This window comes from Dromaius novaehollandiae, unplaced genomic scaffold (assembly GCF_036370855.1).
Source record: "Dromaius novaehollandiae isolate bDroNov1 unplaced genomic scaffold, bDroNov1.hap1 HAP1_SCAFFOLD_45, whole genome shotgun sequence".
Taxonomy (NCBI): domain Eukaryota; kingdom Metazoa; phylum Chordata; class Aves; order Casuariiformes; family Dromaiidae; genus Dromaius; species Dromaius novaehollandiae.
Genome location: NW_026991505.1, coordinates 1,340,001 through 1,346,358, shown reverse-complemented (window position 1 = coordinate 1,346,358; position 6,358 = coordinate 1,340,001). Strand labels below are relative to the sequence as shown.

General features: G+C 48.4%; 1 non-coding gene across 1 annotated transcript; it reads right to left on the bottom strand.

Moving 5' to 3' along the window:
• Positions 1-4,690: 4,690 nt before the first annotated feature.
• Positions 4,691-4,843, bottom strand: LOC135327083 (5.8S ribosomal RNA). The gene has a single exon (XR_010387157.1). It is a non-coding gene; the product is annotated as a 5.8S ribosomal RNA (ribosomal RNA).
• Positions 4,844-6,358: the final 1,515 nt, after the last annotated feature.

Sequence of the window (6,358 nt, the reverse complement as noted above, 5' to 3'; positions counted from 1 at the left end):
TCACTGGCAGCAAGAGACTGACCCCTAATGTGACTTCGACTAAGCAAATGAGATTGTGTTCTTCCCTCAGGGAAACTTCCAGATATCTCGGAATAGGCATAGAAATTGCCAGGTCCCCACTGGCAGCAGTTGAGCTACCTGTGACAGCTTTTTGGTGGGCCCAGGGCTGTGACAACATATTAGAGGGTGAGCTCTGGGGGAAATACTGAGATGGCAAACATCCCCTCCCAGAACCACGTATGCAGGGATTGACACGCAGCGTATCTGCACACACCAGGCCACGGGAGTGCATTGGTGCCATGGCAAAGGGCTGTGAGATTGAGGATAAGCATTCGCCCCTCCACAAGGTGCCCCAGGGCTCTGTCGCTCTGTGCCCCGTGAGATGTGATCCCAAGGATGGGGGTATCAGAAGGGCAGGGGTCCTGCCGGACTGCTCCCCAAAGTGGAAACCACCTCCCATAGCAGTAAATGACCAAGGTGGTCCTTGTTGTACAGGGTCTGGAAGAAGAATGTGGCCTGCAGAAAGGGAAGGAAGTGCAGTCATTTCCTGCAGGATGGAAGAGAGTGAAAACAGAGAATGAAGGAAACGTGTCTCAGGGATTCCAAATCTCATCTCCAAACACCACCAGGCTATGGGCCCAATCGCCTGCTCCCACTCATCATAGCAGGTGCTCAGGCCTGGGATGAGGGGACAGGCATTTAGGCACTCAAGTTCCTCTCACCACTCCCCCACCCCAAGGAAAACAACTAGCGTGCTTTTCCTAACAAGACAAAAAAAACTGAACCATCCCCCAAAAGCTTTCCATAAGCCCACTAAGCAAAGCCCAAACTCCCCAGTGATGCCTGAAGCCTCAGCCCGAAGCCGCTTCCTGGCAGCCCCTAACTGTCCAGCCATCTTGTAAGCCGAGCTGGAAGGGGTTTGCGGCCTAGGAGGCAGAGGAAGGGCAGGGCATGTGTTGTGTTGCGTGTTGGAGTGAAGGGGCATGGAGCAGAGAGGAGAGGGCAGAGGCAGCCAAGAGGGAGGTGTAAGTGAAGGTGTGAGGGCTGGGCCATAGGTTGTGAGGTTACTTCTGCAGCAAGAAGCTGCTCAGAAGCAGCAGGCTGGCATGGAGAGGTGCTCAAGTGAATGGAGTGGGGCAGCCCATGAGAGAAGAGAACTTGTGGGAAGGTGGAGGCAGAAGCTGGTCGGATGGACTGTGCTTGATGTTGACAGGGAAGGTACCTTCTGTTTCAGCATAGGACCGCCTGAGTTAAAGGCAACATGTTGAAGAAATTCTCAATACTTCTGGGTTAGGTCAGAACAAAAGATTTATTTCTACAGCACTGGAGGGAGCAACATATGGCAGCACCTCTGCACCTCCCACCCATAGCAAGGCCTTTTCTGTACTCTCTCACATGGTCCAGATGCTCCTAACCAATCAAAGAGCATAATCAGATACCTTTCCTTTTATGGAATGGTTCAGCTCCATGTGCTGGGTGCCTCAAGGCTGCTTGTATCTGCTTTTTACCAGGGACACTGCTTACAGTTTGTTCATGAGGAAAAGTGCTAGAATAGCAAAGAAACAGTAATAACATCAGCGTCGACCACGAGGGCTGCAGTCAGCAATCCACAACCATCTTCGCGTCGCTAGAGCCCTGAGGGTAACAGAGAAGAGGTACTCCACCGTCACGCCTTGGCCGACGAATACTTTGGTGGATTATACCACCAGGAGAATGGAAAACATCATATTGTATGCCGCCCTATTAGTTCATGTTGCGGTACTTGTTCTTTTAGCCATCACTATCACTGTTTTTTTAATATGCCTTTGTTTGCCTTGCTGTTGTCATTGTAGACGATCACCTTCCTCCACTGATCCCCCAGAGCCATGGGCAAATCCTCAAACATGGCCTGGGACACCTTTTGGTTCGGTTCGTTTTAGAGATGTTATTGTTAAAAGTAGATATGTTAAGATACTGTTCTTTCGATATGTTATTGTTCAAAGAAGTTATTGTTAAAAATTGCTTAGTTTTAGACATGATTATTGTTAAAAGTAGGTATTGTTAAAAATTGTTCATAACTCCCGTGCGCGCTTCTACCTTTTCTATACTTCTGATCTCTATCTCATATCACCACTGTGGATGAAGGCTATGAAACCATCACCCCAAACAAGCCATCTGTTCCCGATGGAATCAGGACTGAGCTGCTGCGACCCCTGAAATGGTCTCTCTGCGACCACCCAGGACACACCGAACCAGACCGCGATCACGCAGAGACTTTGGGACTTGGATTTGCTTTGATTGGGCTCTGAACTTTTCCAAGACACCCAGGGTAAAGAGGACCAAAGGGATGCCGCTGGATCCATGGGTGGAGCTTTCTTTCTCCCCCCCCCCCACCCCCTTTTGCAAATTGTGTGGCGCGGGACTTGTTTATGTCAAACTTGAGTGTCCTCAACGGATACTACCTGTTGTAGGCTTTATTATTAAAAACACAACAGCTAAGAATGGCATTTTTAACCTGTGTTCGGAAGATATATCTTGGTTTAATGTGCTTATATGCGCTATGGCAAATCTGCTGGCATCAGGGTTTCATGCCATTCGAACCAGGATTCTCTTCTGCCTCAGTACCAAACAAGTCAGCGTTGTGGTGTTGCCAAGACGTAATAAATTGACCAGAAGGCTTTTCTTTGGATAGGGGACCTCATTTTATAACAGAAATAGTACAGGAAATCTCAAAAATCCTACCAATTAAATGGGATTTAAATACGCCCTGGAGGCCACGATCCAGTGGAAAAGGGGAAAGAATGAATCAAACAATTAAGAGACAGAGAGGGAAATTGTGTCAGGAGACTCAGATGAAATGGACTGATGTTTTACCTCTGGCATTATTAAGAATCCGAATAACCCCAAGGGTTAGGGAGAAAGTCCATTTGAGATTCTGTATGGTAAACCTTACACGTTAAATTTAACTGGAAATGAAACTCAGATGCACATTAAGGGCGATGAAATTTTAAGTGATTCTCTCTTGTCAATGGCAAAGGTTCTTACTTCTCTCCGGAGGTACATCCAGTTAAGATCTCCCGTACTTTTAGATTCACCTGTACATTCATTCCAGCCAGGAGATAAGTATAGCTTCAAACCTGGAAGGATGAGCCCTTGATAGAAAAATGGAGAGGACTGTATCTGGTACTACTAACAACAAATACCGCTGTGAAACTGCAGGGAATTGATTCCTGGATCCACTACCCCTGAGTGAAAGCAGTACCTCGAGAGATGTGGAAAGCTGAACAAGTTCACCCTTTAAAGTTAAAAATATATAAAGATAGATGAGCTGTATTAAAAGTGAATCAGTTTTAAATTTAGATTGTATTCAGGGGAAAATTGCTTTAATCTGTTTGTTAGGAATAGGGTTAATATTGTTGTTATGGTATCTGTGTAAAAATGATGTTCTCCTTAACAACCAGGGGAGAAATGTGGTGGTTAGTTTTTCTAGGTTACCTGAGCCAAAGTTAAAGGGAATCAGGAAGGATTTGGGGGACAAAATCTTCCTTTGGAAGTAATTATGAAATCTATGAAGATAGTTAACCAGATGGCTTGTTGGGTGTGTGCCCACTTCCCTGAAGATTCCAACAAGGGCTTCCCGCTAATTGGAGTGCCTCTTATTTTTTTCCTTTATGGAATTTATAAAACAGATAAGAAATGATAGTGATCAACCAAAATATGATGAAACAACAGAACAGGAATGGGAATTCCAGAGTGTGACAGGAGATTATGATCAATGTATCCGAAGATGTAATAAGAGTAATAAATAGTGGGAGAAACCTGTACTTTATGGAAAACAGCCGATCAACTGTACTGGAGCCATTAAGATAGGAAGTTATGAAGATTGCTCTCGGATACCTGAAATAGGTTGCAAGTGGCCAAGTAAGGAACTAAATGGGTGGCGTGTTCCAAAAGGTAGTGGATGGTGTTGGCTGTGTGAGAGCAAGGCACGAAAAGTGCTGCCTCCTAATTGGTCTGGGACATGTACTCTAGGGGCAATAATCCCAACCATTACTGTAACAAAGAACTGAATAACAGATATCAAAGATCATGGCTAAGAACATTCATGAGGAGACAAAAGAGGATCAATAATCCTTTAACGGATCAACCTACTAGGTTTCATTCATTCACAAGGTGTCTGTTTCCACAGTTGGGAGTGAGTGAACTTGAAAAAGCAATAGTAACTATTTCAGCAGTTATTGAGAGAATAGGGAATAAAACCTCTGATGCCATTACAGCTTTACAAGGGGAGGTTTCAGAGACTGCTAAAATAACCACCCAGAATGGAATGGCTCTAGGTATGTTATTAGCATCTCAGGGAGGAGTAGGTACGGTAATAAATACTAGTCGCTGTGTATATGTGGATCAAAGCGGGAGAATTTCTCCCGATCTAAATGAAATCTGGAAGCAAACTGAAATCTTACATGGGGCTCAGCAAGATGATACCTCTTTGGGATTTGAAGAAACAGAAGCCCCCTCTCCCCGGGGCAACAGGCCTGCAAGGCGTCACAGCCGCGCCACACCGCACACGATGTGCAGTGCAGCGGCGGCCACCGGGCTCGGAGGGGAGGACAGGCACGGCCGGGCACACCTGAACTGTGCCCTCCCCTGCCTGCCAAGGGGCGGTACTGCTGCGCCCACGCCACAGCGCAGGTGATGATTGACTGTCAAGAGACACCCAGACAGGCGCAGCCCCGGGAGGAACCCAGGGCCGCAAGTGCGTTCGAAGTGTCGATGATCAATGCGTCCTGCAATTCACATTAATTCTTGGAGCTAGCTGCTTTCTTCATTGATGCACGAGCTGAGTGATCCACTGCTAAGAGTTGTCTCGGTTTCAGTCCCCACCGAGGGAGGAGTGGACAGCATTTGCAGCCCCTGAGGGACCCCGCTCCGCTCTGCCTCCCTCCTCATGTCAACACCGGCTGCTGAGCAAGGGACAGTAGAGAGAAAGAGGGCTCGCCTTGCTGACCATACAAGAATGGGACGGGAGGGGAAAGAAGGGCAGACTCGAACGAGAAGGGCGCTGCCTGCCACCACCGCCAGTGCTGCTGCATGGACTCTCCTCCACCACTCTCTCAGTGGTGCGCTGGTCCTTTGTTCCCGACCGGGGTCCGGGGGATGGGGACAACAGCTGACTGCCTTTCCCTTGCACTGCCCTGACTGCTGCCGTTTCAGCGCCCACCCAGCCCCCCTCCCCCACGACACACCCACAGCGCGTGTTGAGCCACTTCCACCCACCAGATCCAGAAGGAGTTCGAGAGGGTATGGATCGCCACAGGAGGCAAAGTGGACAAGGTTCCATCAACAGGGGATGAATTCCCTGTTACAATTCCCACCGCACTGGAAGGGGGCGAGTCAGCGTCCGCATGGGAAATTCCAGCTCCCCGTAGCATCTATCCTATTCCTAGCAAGTGGAGAAAAAGAGAGTTAGAGAATTGGGCCAATCTAAAAGCATAAGGCCGCGGTGTTAAGAACTTCTTAAGAAAACAATAGCATCCATAACTATTGGCTTCTACGTTACCGGGGAATTCCTCACAGGAAGTAATTGACAGCAATACAGCTGCATGCCAATGTCTATCCCACCAGGGAGTACTTGGCATGCGAGCTGGGAGAAGAGGCACTGAAGGGGTGCAGGCATTGTCCTGCGGAATGGGAGACTTGCTCACATATCATCAGCTGCTGCCCTGCAGTTCAGGACGTCTGGATTAAGAGACATAACATCTTGTGTGGCATGCTGCCTGAAGAGGCTAAGAGACCGGGGTGGGAGGTTTATCTAGAGCTCAGCCTTAGGGATCAGATGGTGTGACCCAGGTGTTCCTCGGTTGGGGGACCACGGCCTCCTCAAGGTCACATTCTCCTCTAGCACGTCCGTGGCTAGAAGGAGAAAGGGCTGAAGGGCCCCTATTTATATACACTGATAGTTGGCCACTATATAAGGGCCTTACGTGTGGTCTATTGGGTATATGGGATGGGTTATTCACACAAGAAAAGATGGGGAAAGCCCCTATGGCCTAGCATCTGGGAAGCCAGCACTCAACGCTGAATTGCCATAAGGCATGTGAATGCCCATGCAACCGATTCTGCCAAAGAAAGCCAATAGAATGGTGAGGTCGACACTGTGGTGGCTCTAAGTCTGGCCTTTGCGCCTGGAGTAGCAGCCTGCATTCACCACAGAAGTGAACATCCGGGTGGAGAGAAGGCCAGGGGCTTGGAGGGAAGGAGTTGCGGCAGGTTGCAGCACTGTCCTTCTGAATGGGAAATGCCTGGATGAAAAGGCATAACATCTTGTGCAAAATGCTGGTGAAGGAAGCAAGGGGGACAGACTGGGTGGTATTGGTAG